General features: G+C 40.8%; 1 pseudogene; it reads left to right on the forward strand.

Annotated features, from left to right (window-relative positions):
- The window catches only part of LOC142596480 (protein hinderin-like), a 175,620-nt pseudogene that overhangs the window by 16,082 nt on the left and 142,576 nt on the right, over window positions 1-16,962 (forward strand).

Consider the following 16,962-nt stretch of genomic DNA (forward strand, 5'->3'; position numbering starts at 1 on the left):
TCAGTCTCTTTTCCCAAGTAACAAGCAATAGGACGAGAGGAAATGGCCTCAAGCTGTGCCAGGGGAGATTTAGATTGGCTATTAGAAAAATTTCTTCACGGAAAGGGTGGTCAAGAATTGGAACAGGCTGCCCAGAGAGGTGGTGGAGTCACCATCCCTGGAGGCGTTCAAAAAATGGGTAGATGTGGCACTCTGGGACATGGTTTAGTGGGCATGGTGGTGTTGGGTTGATGGTTGGACTAATGATCTTGAGTTTCTTTCCAACCTTAATGATTCCTAGTTTTTACTTTCATTAAAAATAATCCAGCCACCAAGCCAGGAAACTTGAAATTATTCGTCTACCCTGGATTGGTTTAGTGGTGGACTTGGTAGTGTTAGGTTAATGGTTGGACTGGATGATCTTAAAGGTCTTTTCCAACCTAAACAATTCTGTGATTCTATAAATGATGGAAATGGATTCACTCTGGGAAGTATTCTTCCACTTCTGTGGAAGAGAATTTCAGAAGCTTTGTTATCCTTTCTGTATGAGCATGGAGATGTTAAAGCTTATGGTTTAGTTTTTTTATTTGAATTGCTGGCAGACTTCTGAAATTCATTATCCAAATAAATGTAATCTGTCTGCTAGTATAAACTCAGTACTTCTTGTTCAAAACTTTTTGCACTTCTGAACAGTCAAAACTCAAACCTTGAGGCAGTACCAAGAAGCTATTGGCTTTCATCTGGCCTTGGCAGGTTTTGGTGTTAGTGTCAGTGTTGGCACTTTATAATTGCAGCACCAGGGTTTTCAGTGCTTTAATGTTGTTACCATTGGTATGGATGAACTAATTCTAATTATGGCAGGAAGTTTTTTACAGATAATCTGTGGAGTGTGCACTGCAGTGTTACCTTGCTTATATATGTGGTCCTGAAAGGAACAAACAATTAGTCTGAGCAATCAGTAGGTTGGCTTTATAACAGAAAAAAGTTATATTTTATCATGAGTGGTACTTTTAACAGCATTACTGCTGCTTGGTTCCTAGTTGTCGTTGAGTGTCAAAGCAGAAGCTCTATTTTATGCTTTTGCATCTTAAACACATCTTGAACCTCAGTCAGAAGGCAACCTGTGCATTTCAGAGTTTACTTTGATGTTCATGTGGCTGGGTGCAGTTCAGTACCGTGCACCCCTTTTTCTGCTGATGTGTTCATCTTAATAAAATTTTCTGTGGAGTGAGAGGCTGGGGGGAACTGCAAACATATACCCAAAATGTTCATTCTTTTCAAAGAGAGCTGCTAAGGCAAGGATGCATTTGTGGAAGTCCTGTTGTAGGAGGCAGGAGAAGGGTCCCTTTTGACTTTATAATCTGTGTGTTCTGCTTGTCTTTCATGTACAGGAGTGTCTACAAAAGGAAATTTGAGAACAAGGTATTTGCCAAAATATCCAAAAAGTGAAACTGAGCTAAAGGTGCCTGTAGCTATTGCTTCTCTTTCCATGGATGCTGTTAGAAGTACAGGAGATCTGACAGGGCAGCAGGTCAGTAAAGGCAAATTTTTCTTGCTTTTAAGAGTGCACATAGTTAGAAAAATGGCAGAAAATCTTTAGATTGAAAACTTTTAAACAGTTTTAGAGTACTATTATTTTTGCAGTCTCTTACCCTTTTTGCCCGCTTACATGCTGGCTTGCTGGCAAAAATTAATTTTCCACTGAAATTGCTTGCCCACCTATGTAAAACAGATTATATATATTTCTCTGTGTGTATGTGTACATATATCCAGAGAGAGAGAAAGTGTAGCTTTGAGTAGCCCCTAATTTGTATGTTACTAGCCAAACACACAAGAAGTTTTGTTTCAGTCTATTCAGTTTCATTGCTTTAGTCATATCTCTTAGAAACAAGACTTCTAAAATTCATTTTAGAGACCTTTTTGCTGTGGCTGCTCATGTTAGCAAGGTAAAATCACTTTCTGTTTTTGACAGTAAAAGTTAAAAATGCATCTGAGTAGTAAGAGTAGCTTTGTCAGTTGATGTCTTTGGCTCTGCTTTGATTTGTCTGGTCTGCTCCTGTGACAACAGGTGACACTTTTCCTACAGTTTATTGCATTAGAAATTTCAAAGCAGTGGGGTTTCCTTTAGAAGGTTATTCTATATTTTTGATAGGTCTTGAATATTCAGAAATCTGTTGAGAGATGCCATTTTTCTAATATGATTTGTATAGTACAGTGACTGTGTAAGTTATCTGAATACTGTTAAGTCTCTTGCCTAGTATTTGTCTTGAGCAACTCTGTAAGTCACTAGGATTTGGCATCTTCCCACTTAACAGGCAGTATCTAAAACTTTTGACTGCTTCTGAATCATTGTTGTATTATCATGCAGTTAAATCTCGTTCTTCATCTGGGCTAAGATGTCCTTCTCTGTCTTCTGTGTGCTGAGTAAATGCCATGTGCCTCACATGTATGTTCAAAACTGATGTGAAGACAGATCACTCAATTCTCATTGCTTTGACAGTGTCATTGCCCTTTGAATCCTTCAGCATGACACTAATAACTAGTATTAATTTTTAGGGCCCCTCCTGGACTTGTCCCTTTCCATTTCTCCATTTATGAGTACTTGCTTTTAGGAGGCTGGTATGTACTTCCACTTTGCAAATGATGCTGTTAAGTGACATGCAGAGAAATTTCACAAATAGCCCCCATTATGCAGAATGTTTATGTAGAAGCATCTCTTCATAAGCATCTACAAACCTGCTGCCTCATAGATGCCTTCATATGTCACTTTAAAATCTGTTGTGTTGTACTGTGTGTTGCTTGCATTACTTGTTGTTTAGAGAGTTTTTATTCCTTTTTCCATGTGAGAGCTGTTGGGATAGAAATGGTCTTTGTTCTTTGTATACAATGCCTAACACACTAAATCCTGATTTGAGACTGAAATGTGCTTTTTATAATATTTTAAATTATATATATTATAATATATAATGAGTTCAAAGCTTTTTCTCTCTTCTGTCTTTTTTTTAACCTTCTGTCTTTGTCTTACCTTGCCAAATCCTCATGGAAACTTTGTACTCTAACTTTGAAGATAATCTCTGAATTACCTGAAACAAACAGAACAAATTTACCTTTTTTTTTTTTTATTATGGAAGAGGAAGGTTTCACAAAGTTTTTTTGCAAGATGTTTTCATGACCAACACAACTCATTTTCTTCAAGGTGTTGTGTGTGTGTCTAGGGAGCACTGATCGCTTTATTTTAACATACTTTACACTGTTGTACCGGTAGGTCGCTCACCATTATGATTTACCAGAATCCTCTTCTGAAGAGAATGGATTGAGTTTTTCTCTAATATGAATCTCGGCAGAACTGATTTACCTTTTCTTCATTCAGATAGACTTGAGTACCACAAAGGAGGATGAGAGTTTTGGAGGAGACTTCAAAAAGGTCTTGTTAGCGCTGGAGCTTTTCTGGTACTTTTCATAAATCAGTGGTTTGCTATACTGGTCTTGACCAAAATTTCCCATCTTCCTACTTACCATTTGACAGAAGTTGTCTGCTTCTTTCATGCAGATTGTCATCTTCCAAGGTGTGGTTTATAAAGGGAGAGAATCTTCCATTTATGTAGTACATTTCATCTAGAAAATATTGAGTTACAAAACTGTGTTCTACCCTGAGCTGTGTAGAAAGGACAGAAATCTGGAAAAAGGAGACTACAGTCTTGGCCTCCATCTCATTTGTCATCTTGTTTTGATGGTGGAGCTGTTGCTGTGCATAATTCCACAGCTTCATTTTGACATGTTATGGTACAAACCTGACACTGAGAATTTTTTGTGCACCATCTATCCATACCTGTGGGTGATACAAAATATCACAGACTAACTTTTCAGATTTTCCTCTTCATCCCACAAATCTGTTTGTCTGACGATATGTACGTGGGCTTGGGTAATAGCTTGAGGTACCTTCTGTTAAAATCTCCTCTGATGTGATCAAGCTTCTGTCTTTTATTTGAGTGAAAAATGTCCTGTAACTTTTTTTTTAAAGAAGTTCCATCATCTAGCTGCTAAAAAAATAATAGTTTTCAGATCTTTTTAACACGGGAAATGGAAATCCTTCAACCGTATGTTTAGTTGAAGTTAAATTCAGTTAAGTTATTCTGTCTTCATTTGTATGACTGTAAATAGCATATGTTTGGGAAGGAAACTGTGAAATCAAATGTCCTCTTGAAAAGCCCTGAAGTCTAATTTGCCTTGTGAAACTCCACCCCACCCCCCCCCGAGGAAAATACATTGAAGTTAAAGTGTACTGTGTCAGGTGGGTATAACGTGACTGTATAAAATAATTTCTTTCAAAAGCAGCAGTCCTTTAATTATTTCAAACCACTGTTCAAGAAGCAATTAGCTAAGAATGGAAGGGGGCACTTCCTCTCTGTTGTGTGTAGGTCAGCTGCCATTACTGCTAATGAGGGGGGAGAAGCCCTGTGTTTGCTTTGTATGCGCAGAGGTTGTTCTGTGCTGTATTGTGTTAACTTGGCCAAACTGCAAGGCATTTGGCAGCATTCTTGTATCTCATGTTAAGCACTGTATGTGCTCAGGGAGGCTTATCATATTTGTAGGTTTGTAAAAGCCTAAACTGAAAATAAACAAGCGTGATTAAGTGGAAATATTTAAACTTGCCAAAATCTTGGGCAGAATAGCATAGCTCTTACTGCTGCTTTCATCTTGGGATTCTTATTTTGTGCTTATTGCTAGCACTGGAGAACTGAGGCACGGATGACAGTAGTTTTTGATAAATAAAACTAGTTTAGAACTGAGAACTGTTTCCTGCTTGGAAACACCCAAAATAAGTAATGACAATAACTGCAATAATACAAGGGACTGTTGCAAACACGAACAGCAGTGTGCCCTCTGGTGGACATTGATAACAAATACTGCAGTTCTCAGTGTGATAAAGGAATGCATTAAAGGAACTGAAGTACTGGAATATGTTAAAGGTTTGTTTTGAGAAGGAGTAGTAAGTACGAAGGTAGCAAATAAGTGATAAAAACCAAACAATAGTGATGTATGAAGGGGTGCGTACTTTTCTGTGTATTGAAAAAATCCTTTGATTTTAAGGACTTAACCTTCTACTAACAATATATTGCATACCTTTTTTGCTGTTTTGTATGCTTTGGTTGTAAATGCTAAGGTGGAATGTTTTTTTCTTACCCTGTGTTTCAGGATTCTAATATAATGAAGTTTGAACTTGGATTTGGATATCACTGCACTAGATTTCCAAGTCGTGACAACCTACTGCGCTTTATCTAGGATGAATCAATGAATAGTGTATGTCTTGAAATTTTACCCAACATGTTTAGTATTGAAGCTAGCAGCTTACGTTTGAATTACAAGTCTCTTATAAGAATTCTCCACAATTTGGTAATTTTTTTCACTGAACTGTACTTACATCGGCGCTGGTGAGACTGCACCTGGAACACTGTGTCCAGTTTTGGGCCCCTCAGTACAAGAAAGACATTGAGGTGCTGGAGCATGTTCAGAGAAGGGCAACGAAGCTGGTGAAGGGTCTGGAGCACAGGCCTTATAAGGAGCGGCTGAGGGAACTGGGGTTGTTTAGTCTGGAGAAGAGGAGGCTGAGGGGAGACCTTATCGCTCTCTACAACTACCTGAAAAGAGGTTGTAGCGAGGCGGGTGTTGGTCTCTTCTCCCAAGTAGCTAGCGATAGGACAAGAGGAAATGGGCTCAAGCTGTGCCAGGGGAGATTTAGATTGGATATTAGGAAAAATTTCTTCACGGAAAGGGTAGTCAAGCATTGGAACAGGCTGCCCAGAGAGGTGGTGGAGTCACCATTCCTGGAGGTGTTCAAAAAACGGGTAGATGTGGCACTTCGGGACATGGTTTAGTGGGCATGGTGGTGTTGGGATGATGATTGGAATGATGATCTTAGAGGTCCTTTCCAACCTTAGTGATTCCTAGTTTTTACTTTCATTATAAATAATGCAGCCACCAAGCCAGGAAACATGAAATTGCTACTCTACCCTGGATTGGTTTAGTGGTGGAGTTGGTAGTGTAGGTTAATGGTTGGACTGGATGATCTTAAAGGTCTTTTCCAACCTAAATGATTCTGTGATTCTATGATTTTTAAAAATACATATCTTATTTCCAGTTGGAATTTGTCTACTTTCAACTTCTAATTATTAGGTCTTGAAATGCTTTTAATGTCTTATGAAATATTTGTTCTCCTTTAAAGAGTACTTTCTAAAATGTTACTTTCAATTTTCAGGTCACTAATGAAGGAGGAATGAAGAGTGCTTCTTTAAAAGATTTGTGTCCTGAGGACAAGAGATGCATTGCAAACTTAATTAAAGAACTTGCCAGGTGAGAATAAGCATCACCTGAAAATGCATTATGTTTAAGGAGAGTCAGTCCTCTAATTAACATCAAGCAATGTAGGACTGCATTATGAAACTGAATATTTGCATAAGGTAATTTTTCTTCTTGGAAGAGGTATGAACAGTGAAGCAGCCTGATCGGTTTTTCCTTGCTTCCTGACCCAAAATCCCCAAAACGTACTGAAAACAAGAGCCAAAGTTTTGTGACCTGCAGTAGTTCATTCATATAAACCTGGTCACAGGGCTAGGGTTTTGTTTGCTGCTTGTATCATGTGCTTTAAATAAACACATGTTGTCTTTTGGAAATTACAAACTTTGTTGATATGAAACTTTGTAGTGCTCATTTGTCAGGGGTAAGTTTTTATATTGAATGCCATGTTAAAGGTGGATTGGTGATTTTGTGGCTGAAACATGTTAATCAGTATTTACCCATGTTTGCCCATGTACAGCAATAGAGTCCAGTGTAATTTTAACTTATCTAGCCAAACTTTATTTTGCTTTGATTAATTTCTTCAAATTGTCCCTATTCTTTGAAAGGAGAGGCTGAAATAGTGCAAGTTTCTCAGCTTTAGCAAAAGGTTTTTTTGAAGTTTCATTGAGGTTCTAGTTGCATTCACAAAGATAAATGATGTGAGAAATAGGTTGAATTTGAGTGAGGAGATTTTTCTCCCCTTCTGTGTCCCTAACACTTCAGAATCTATGGGAATCTGCTTCTTACATAATGGCTGTAAAATTGAGAAGGAGCACGTGGGACCTTGGCAGACTTTCGCATAACATCAGAGGGGAAAGTCTCATGAGATGATGTGTACGGAAGGGTTAAAAGATGGAATTTTGTTCAGTGGATGGACACTGGGTGAGAAATAGGTAGCCAAGGAATGCAGTTAGCACAGGAGACAGATGATTTATTGTTTGAAATGCTGACCATAGAGATAAGAATGCTGAGAAATGTTAGGGAGGATGTGCAGCTGTGAAGATACAAGGTACAGCTGAAGATTTTGCTTGCTTTGCAAGCATCCTGTTATTGGCTTAAGCATAGTCGATACACGACTGCTGGATTATGGTAATATGCTGCGTGAACAAAGCCCATGAACCAATAGACGGGATGACTATGGCACGTGCAGTGTGCCTGGCCAGCGGGCGCACGCGCCATAGGCTCCCTTTCTTGCAACTAAGGCGTGTTTCAACACTCGCTGGCCACGTGTGTCAAAACACATTTCCTCTGCAATATAAATACCGGGATTTCCTGAAGAGGGGTGGGCAGGTGTACGGTGAGGTCACCGTTGCCTCCATGGGGATGCCCACGTAAAGCTGGCACCTACCGACCGCTGGGCTGAGCTCGCAGCGCAAGACGGCACAAGAATGTACGGATGGACCATCTTCCTCGGTCCTCGGGTCGGTAAGACTATTGCTTTGCTAAACGCTTGTAGTGTAGTTAACAAAGTCTTTTGTGCTGCTAGATAGTCTGTGTATGCGTGCCATTCTTTCCCCGGGAATCCTCAAAACCACTCTAAAACAGATGATCTCGGGTCCTTTGGGCTAAAAGTTAGTATCCACACTAAGAATTTATAAAGGCAAAGTTTTTCTAGAACAAAATGCAAGTTCTCAGGTATTAATGAAATGCTTTTTGCCATAGATTTCATACGTCTGTGCAATAATTGGCAAACGTTACTGTCCTTTTTCTTTTTATATAGGAAAATTTGGGCAGAGGAATTAAGTTACTTGCTCAAGGTCATGCAATAAGTCTCTGGTGTAGCTAGGAATATTTTCTCTCTGATTATCCTCATCCAGTGGACCATTTTGCCTGCTAATAATTTGTACCAATATAGGATTTCTTGCTATACAGTATTTTAGTAATTTCTGAATTTCTTCATGCTTGCAACTCTATTTTATCCTACCTCATGTGTTAGAAAATGTCTAGTTAAGGCTGTCATAAAGAGTAGATTGCTGGGAAGCTTGGTTACAAATTGTGAGATGTTGGAGCTATTCGGACACTGTTGCCACTTTTGATATATAGAGGTATATTCTAATATTAAAAAAAGCCTTTTATTACATTGTTCCTCATAATACACTGCTCCCTAGTGAATAGTAGTACACTAACTCATTTGAGCATAGGATTCTTCTTAAATCTCAGATGCTGTGATTTTTCCCTGAGGACAGTTTGATTTTTCTGCCTGACATTTCTTCGAAGAAAAATAGAAGGTGCAGCAACATTAATTTTGAAAAGTAAAATTAGTGGAACACTATTATTTTATACTTAGTTCTCTCTTATTTTTAAACCTAATCATATTTTTATTGGATGTAATTAAAAGTCCTTTGCAGAGTAATAGGGAAGTTGAACTTTAATTCTGCTTACCTCATCACTTTTTAAAACTCCATAATTTTAATCCCTAGTTGTGCAATGATGGAGGGTTTTTACATGCAGTAGAACATTCTTTGCTATTTCAGAGAAGAAAAAGAACCATCAGAATGCTGAAAGTTTTCCAGGAAGACTGTCCTGTAGTAAATAATTGGAATAATAAAGATCTCACTTGACCAGAGCTATACTTCACTGTTCCTTATTTTGCTACTATTTATGAATGAAAATGATGGTAGTTGGGACTAATTCCTGCATGTTTATTGTGGGATGGTGGACAAAATAGATTGGTCAATAACTGTCTTCATGCAGACAGTTTTAAAGTGGTAAAATTCTGTCTGTGTGGAAACTAGTAGCAAAATATGATTAACTCCTGGGGCTTGAATTTTAACCAAGTCTTGCTTGAGTGGTTCAGGATATCGGTCTTTCCCCTGACTTTTGCGACTGCTGAAGGAGAGCTAACATACTTTTCTTTCTCTTCCTATTTTTTCTTCTCTTCCTCCAACTCTCATTCCCAATGCACTTTTGAACATTGGGAAGGTGTGTGCCTGTGCATTAGCTAATATGCTGCAGTGAGAGACTTTGTCTTGGTGTGAGTAAATTCTAACACTGGCTATATAGTTATCCTTTCCTTTGAGGAAAATCACTTCCAGGGCTGTAATGCTCTGCTGCTGGGGATTCCAGTGGCTGATATCATGTTAGCTGTTAGGGACTTTATGAAATTGAACTTTGAGACAGGGTTGAAAGAAAGGACTCAGCTATATCCTTTCTAATATTCCTTTCTAGGCTAAATAATCTTAGTTTTTGCTCTGTGCTGCCACCTGTAAATCTAACCATTATTTTGCCTTTCTTTGAACCTATCCAGTCTATCTTCCCTCTTAAGGTGAAAAGAGAGAGGCAAACTGGATCCAAAGTTTAAAAGACTTGAATGTTGTAAATTTGAACTTTCTTTGTGTCAGCAGATTCTTTTCAAATTGTTTTTGTAGGGGAATTTGAGTAGAATGAGTCATGCTCATGAATGCCAAAGTGCTTTGTGAGTAAATGGGAAATTCTTGAATGTGATCAGCCATTATTATCAAAAAACAACCAGCATGGCACCTTCATGTTTTCAGCAAAGTATTGCTGGCATGGTGGTGAAAGCAGCAGGTGCAGTAAGAGCAAATTCTAGCTCTCCCTACAAGCGGAGTCCTTTTAAGAGGCAAAAAAGACTTTCTCTGAGCTTTCATTACTGCAGGCTACTCCTGAAGCAGTCATCAGCTTATGTAATGAAATGAGCAGTGACATGGTGTAGACACTGAAAGATTCCTACCCTTGTACTCTGCGCCAATGTCAGGACACATTAGCCTCTTCCAAGAGGGAGCAGCACAAGGTCCTCTGGGACCTAGCCAGTTGACTGTTGAGCATTAAGGACTTGCTAGACATCATACCGAGAATGGTTATAAAGTATTCTGGAGTGAAATATTTTAAGTGATATGCAGATTTTGAGAGTTCTCTCTGTCTTGGCATTTGTCTGAATGGAGAGGACCATAGCTTTCTTTGCAGAGAGAGTGAGCGTGTATGTGCTTGCAAGCATTCACCTCACTCCTAACTGATATATAGCCATAGTACTGTGACTTTCTGGCTCCGATGACATGTTGTCCTGGTTTCAGCTGGGATAGAGTTAATTTTCTTCCTAGTAGCTGGCATAGTGCTGTGTTTTGGATTTAGGATGAGAAGAATGCTGATAACACGCTGATGTTTTAGTTGTTGCTAGGTACTGCTTATGCTAGTCAAGGACTTGTCAGCTTCCCATGCTCTGCCAGGTGCACAAGAAGCTGGGAGGGGGCACAGCCAGAATAGTTGATCCAAACTGACCAAAGGGCTATTCCATACCATGTGACGTCATGCTCAGTATATAAACTGGGGAGGGTTGGCCAGGGGGCAGTGATCGCTGCTCGGGAACTGTCTGGGTATCGGTCAACGGGTGGTGAGCAATTGCATTGTGCATCACTTGCTTTGTATATTATTATTACTATTATTATTATATTGTTATTATTATTATTACTATTTTACTTTATTTCAATTATTAAACTGTTCTTATCTCAATCCAGGAGTGTTTCTCACTCTTACTCCTCCGATTCTCTCCCCCATCCCATCGGGGCAGGGGGAGTGAGCGAGTGGCTGCGTGGTGCTTAGCTGCTGGCTGGGGCTAAACCACGACACGTTCTTCCCTGCCTGTACAGCTCACATATGCAATTTGCTTTTGAATGAACAGAGGCATTGACTAAGTGATGTAGAATGGTTCATGAAAGTTTAAGTTTTGTTTTTAGTGGTGAGAATTGCTATCTAACTACTTTGTATTCTTTCTTTAGATAAGATAAACATGGAGGAAGCTGGCTCCCTGTTGTCTTTGCAAACAAATCTTTGAAAGGAATTTAGGTAGAAAGGTATCATAATGCCCTTATCCACCCAAGGGAGGGAGTGATTGCCCTTTTCAAGTGAGATACAAGATGGTTCTTGCTATCAGATTAGTGTCTTTCTGGCAAAGAGCACCAGCATGCCCAGAATGACTTGTACCTGGCAGCTAGTAAAACAGCCTTCAGACAGCCCTTTGTCCCTTATTGAGAAAATGCTTCCTCCTTCCCAATACCTTGGATTCCTAAACACTTTGTAGGGTGCTGGCAGTCTGGGATCTTGTCGAGGTTGTAGTGAGGTGGGTGTTGGTCTCTTCTCCCAAGTAGTTAGCGATAGGACAAGAGGAAATGGGCTCAAGCTGTGCCAGGGGAGATTTAGATTGGATATTAGGAAAAATTTCTTCACGGAAAGGGTAGTCAAGCATTGGAACAGGCTGCCCAGAGAGGTGGTGGAGTCACCATCCCTGGAAGAGTTCAAAAAAACGGGTAGACGTGGCACTTTGGGACATGGTTTAGTGGGCATGGTGGTGTTGGGTTGATGGTTGGACTGATGATCTTAGAGACCCTTTTCAATCTTAATGATTCCTAGTTTTTACTTTCATTATAAATAATGCAGCCACCAAGCCAGGAAACATGAAATTGCTACTCTACCCTGGATTGGTTTAGTGGTGGACTTGGTAGTGTAGGTTAATGGTTGGACTGGATGATCTTAAAGGTGTTTTCCAACCTAAAAAATTCTATGATTCTATGATTCTTTTCTATTGGCATTGCTTTATGTGGAGTTTTTATCCTGATATGAAGATGAAATTGAGCAACTAAGATTGAAATTTTCCAACAAAAGGTGAAAACAGGAATCAAAACAGAAGGTTAATTTGGTTACAGAACTGGAAACCATTACAAAGGAGGACAGTAAAACTATCATAGTGTATATCTTCTGTTTAAGTGTTTTTCTTCCAGCACTTAGGATCTTTGAAGGACAACTTGCCTGTGGAAGCCCATATTACAAATCTGCAGTGTTTGGTGTTTTGGGTTGCCTTCTCTCCTGGGTTACACTACCTCATGTTTAACCAAATTGCTACCTGGCTTTAACTTCAGTGTCAAAATCTTGTCTTTTTTTGTGTGCTACTTTAGAAGACAATATCGTGCTGCAGTTCTCTTAATTGGTCAGGCAGTGAGACTGCAAATGAGATATCCCTAAGCTTGTCTGGAAATTACTTTTTGTTGATAGGTAAAGCATGCCTAGGGTTATTGTATCACTAATCACACTTACCTTTTGTGCTTAAAAAGTAATATGTAGCTATAAATTCATGCTGTGAGATCTAGTTTTGTATTATTTCACAAGTTGCATATCATAATTTATACATTGTGCAGCAATTTCAATTATGTTTTGGGATTGTTGGTTTTTTGTTGTTTTTTTTTTTAATTTATACAAACTGCCCATGATACTTGAGTAAAATGTATCAGATTTGTGAATAGTGCTCTTGGACAAAAAATGCTGCCATTCTCTCTTCCTGCAGTGCTGGTATTAAAAGTCACTTTGCTCAGTTCTGCCAGAGGCATGTTGTGATCAACTCTGGCATGAAGACTTCTTGTTTCATCTTTTTGGAGCGCTGCTTTCACTTGGAATACCTGATTTAATTCCATGGATCCTGTGCGTGCTGGACTCTGCATGATGCCCTTACCTTGGTCCTTGCTCCATTTTTCCTCCCCCTGTTGTCTTGCCTGTTCCAGATGCCGTTCTTCCTTTGGAATGTAAAACTTGTGGGTTCTGAGAATGATCACCAAAATATTTTCATCTTTGCTGTCTAGCTGGCAGACAAATATCAGGTAAGTGTTCCCTAAAAGATAAATGTTCCCAATGAGTATAGGACTGATCAGTAAAGTTTCCAGTGTCCATCTGCCTTTTTTTTTTTTTTTTGGTCTTCTGTCTTAACTTGCTCAGCCACGGTTCTTAATGCATTCAGATTTCTCTTGTTAAAAGCTCAATTTTTACTAACATTTTTAAAAAATAGAAAATGCTATTTTTAATTTGCTTTTTTGGCTGATCTTTTATTTTCTTTTGCAAAGATTCTAAGTGCCTTCAGTCAGGAAGAGTTACTTCTGAGTTTTGTCCCTAGTGTAGTGTTAATGTGAGTATTATCATGGCTCTCTTGTGCATGCCAGTTTTTCATTAGACAAATAAAACTTCAAGTGCTATTGACCTGTGCAGTGCTTCAAAAATTCCACCTGGAGAGCATCAGTCCTGCTTACTGAGTGGAATGAGTCAGTGTCATCAGCAAACTTGTTGATCAATTCCTTCTTCAGATCACACAGTCAGAACTAGTATCAGCAGTAGACACGTAGCACACCATAATAATTGGAACTGGTGAATTAGGAATTAATTTGAACCCTAAGGCTGATGTCCTAGGAGGGTTTTTGTAAATATATCTGCATTATGAATTTTTCTTTTCCTGCAGAGGCTCCTGTAAAATAAAATTAAAATCTTTATTTAGATGCATCTAGAATTACATAAACTTTGAAGTGTAGAATTTAAAACAAATCTTGAACAAAGATGGTGTGTATCCTATGCCACAAGATAGGTGAATGTAAATTGCAGACACTGAACAGCAGGAATAGTTCTACTGATTTGTCATCTTTGCTTTCAGCTGTCAGTCCTCTGTTCCTGGAAATAACAATAATGGAGCTGGACATCAGTGTGTTGTCCAATAGAGCAGCTGTGCCCTTTATAGTCAGGGTGTCTTCATTCTTTCACTGCTCTTTTCTGACCATGAGCAGATGAAAACTGGGTAAAAATCCTTTTGAGGAGCATTATGAGCCTTGTAATGTTTCTGTTTGGCATCAGTGAAGTCCTTCCTAGTTCTGCTAAAAATCATCTGTTCTTTACTGACAGAAAGCAAAGAAATAAGTATATTAAAAAAATCTCACTGAGCTATATATCGGATGTGACATAAATCCAGCATAATCTGATGACATTCTTGTATTCCTTTTCTCTAACTTCATTTTGCCCACCTCCTGTGAGTAACTGTCTTCTGTATCTTGCCTGCCCTTTATGGGCGGTATCCTGCTTTGTAATACAAAAACACATACTGCCATATTTTAGTTGTTGCTAAGTAGTTGTGGTGGTGCATCCCCCTGCACTCATGACAGTAGTGCTTACACTAGTCAAGGACTTTTTCAGCTTTCAGCTCTGCCAGGTGCACAAGCTGGGAGGGGGCACAGCCAGAATAGTTGATCCAAACTGGCCAAAGGGCTATTCCATACCATATGACGTCATGCTCAGGATATAAACTGGGGGGAGATGGCCGGGGGGCAGGGATCGCTGCTTGGGGACTGGATAGGTGTCGATCAGTGGGTGGTGAGCAGTTGCATCACTTGTTTGTGGGTTTTATTTCTTCCCCCGCCACCCCGGGTTTTGTTTCTCTCTCTCTCTCTCTCGTCGTTCTCCTTTTCATTACAATTTTTATTACTATTATTTTATTTCAATTACTAAACTGTTCTTATCTCAACCCATGAGTTTACTTATTTTTGCCCTTCTGATTCTCTCCCCATACAACTGGGGGAGGGAGGGTGAGCGAGTGGCTGTGTGGTGCTTGGTTGCCGACAGGGGCTTATGTTAAGTATGCTGTCACCCTGGCAACTCCAGAGAGACACAAATCATTGCAACATGCTGGGGGCTGGCCCATGCCTATCAAGCCCTGTTCAACACTATTCACTACCCTCAAGGGAAAGAGAAGGTCTCTGGATCTGATGACAAGACAACAGGCACTGCAGCCACTCCAACCCCAGTGACAGGCACTGCAGCCACTCCAACCCTGGTGACAGGCACCGTGGCTGAACCAGAGAACCAACCCGCACTAGTATCAGTTGCCCCAATACACAAGAAAAAATATATGAGAAAAATCAGCTCGTTTAGTAAGGGATGAAGATGAACCAGGGCCATCACAAGAACCAGAGGAGGAAGAACCCATAAATGAGATGGTAACCACCCGATCCCTATCCCTGAGTGAGCTGCGAGATATGTGAAAAGATTTCAGTCGTCATCCAGGCGAGCACATCATCACCTGGCTGCTCCGATGCTGGGATAACGGGGCCAGTAGCCTGGATTTAGAGGGTAAGGAAGCCAAGCAGCTGGGATCCCTTTCCAGGGAAGGGGGCATTGACAGAGCAATTGGAAAAGGGGCACAAACCCTCAGCCTCTGGAGGTGACTTCTGTGAAGCATGAAGGAAAGGTATCCCTTCAAGGAGGATGTTTTATGTCGCCCAGGCAAATGGACCACTGCAGAGAGAGCTATCCAGTACCTGAGGGAATTAGGTGTGCTGGAGGTGATTTATAGTGACCTGAATGATGAGCAGTTACCCAAAGATCCAGATGAAGTCAGGTGCACACGACCCATGTGGCGGAAGGTAGTACAGAGCGCACCAGCATCGTATGCCAACTCGTTGGCAATACTGACCTGGAAAGATGACGAGGCACCAACAGTGGATGAAGTGACTGGCTGACTCCGGGAATATGAAGAAAGTATCTTTTTCCCTACGGGCTTGTGTCTCGGCTATGGAAAAACTGTCTGAAAAACTGTGCCAAGAGTTCCAACAACTCAGAGAGGATCTGTTCTAGTCCCCACATGTATGGACCAGTATCTCAGCCATTAGGAGTCAACGTCCTTATGCTCAAGAGAGAGGATATAGAGGATACACACCACGGGGCACCCTGTGGTTTTACCTGTGTGAACCACGGAGAGGACATGAGGAAGTGGGATAGGAAATCTACCTTGAACCTAGACGCATGGGTACGTGAGTTGCAAGGAAGAACTATTACAAAAGGCGGTTCTTCCAGGAAAATTGCAGCTCCAGTTTCCAATGAGCAGTTCCCTAGACAGAGTAAGACAGCTAATTTTACTTCCGATCTTAATCAAGGGACTCCTCATTCACATTTACAAGAAGTGAACAACGAATACTATGACCAGTGTTAGAGGGGCCCTGCCTCCAGCCAGGTGGAGGAAAGGGACAACCGGGTTTACTGGACTGTGTGGATTCAATGGCCTGGAAACTCGGGCCCACAGGAGTATAAGGCTCTAGTGGACACCGGTGCACAGTGTACCCTAATGCCATCAAGCTATAGAGGGGCAGAACCCATCTGTATTTCTGGAGTGACAGGGGGATCCCAACAGCTAACTGTATTGGAGGCCAAAGTGAACCTAACCAGCAATGAGTGGCAGAAGCACCCCATTGTGACTGGCCCAGACGATCCGTGCATCCTTGGCATAGATTACCTCAGGAGAGGGTATTTCAAGGACCCAAGAGGGTACTGGTGGGCTTTTGGTATAGCTGCTTTGGAGACGGAGGAAATTAAACAGTTGTCCACCTTGCCCGGTCTCTCAGAGGACCCTTCTATTGTGGGGTTGCTGAGGGTCGAAGAACAACAGGTGCCCATCGCTACCACAACAGTGCATCGGTGGCAATATCGCACCAACCAAGACTCCCTGATTCCCATCCATAACCTGATTCGTCCACTGGAGAGCCAGGGAGTGATCAGCAAGACTCGCTCACCCTTTAACAGTCCCATATGGCCAGTGCGAAAGTCTAATGGGGAGTGGAGACTAACAGTGGACTATCGTGGCCTGAACGAAGTTACACCGCCGCTGAGTGCTGCCGTGCCAGACATTGTAGAACTTCAATATGAACTGGAGTCAAAGGCAGCCAAGTGGTATGCCACAATTGACATCGCTAATGCATTTTTCTCCATCCCTTTGGCAGCAGAGTGCAGGCCCCAGATTGCTTTTACCTGGAGGGGTGTTCAGTACACCTGGAACCGACTGCCCCAGGGGTGGAAACACAGCCCCACCACTTGCCATGGACTGATCCAGACGGCACT

Source organism: Pelecanus crispus, chromosome W (genome assembly GCF_030463565.1).
Source record: "Pelecanus crispus isolate bPelCri1 chromosome W, bPelCri1.pri, whole genome shotgun sequence".
Taxonomy (NCBI): Eukaryota; Metazoa; Chordata; class Aves; order Pelecaniformes; family Pelecanidae; genus Pelecanus; species Pelecanus crispus.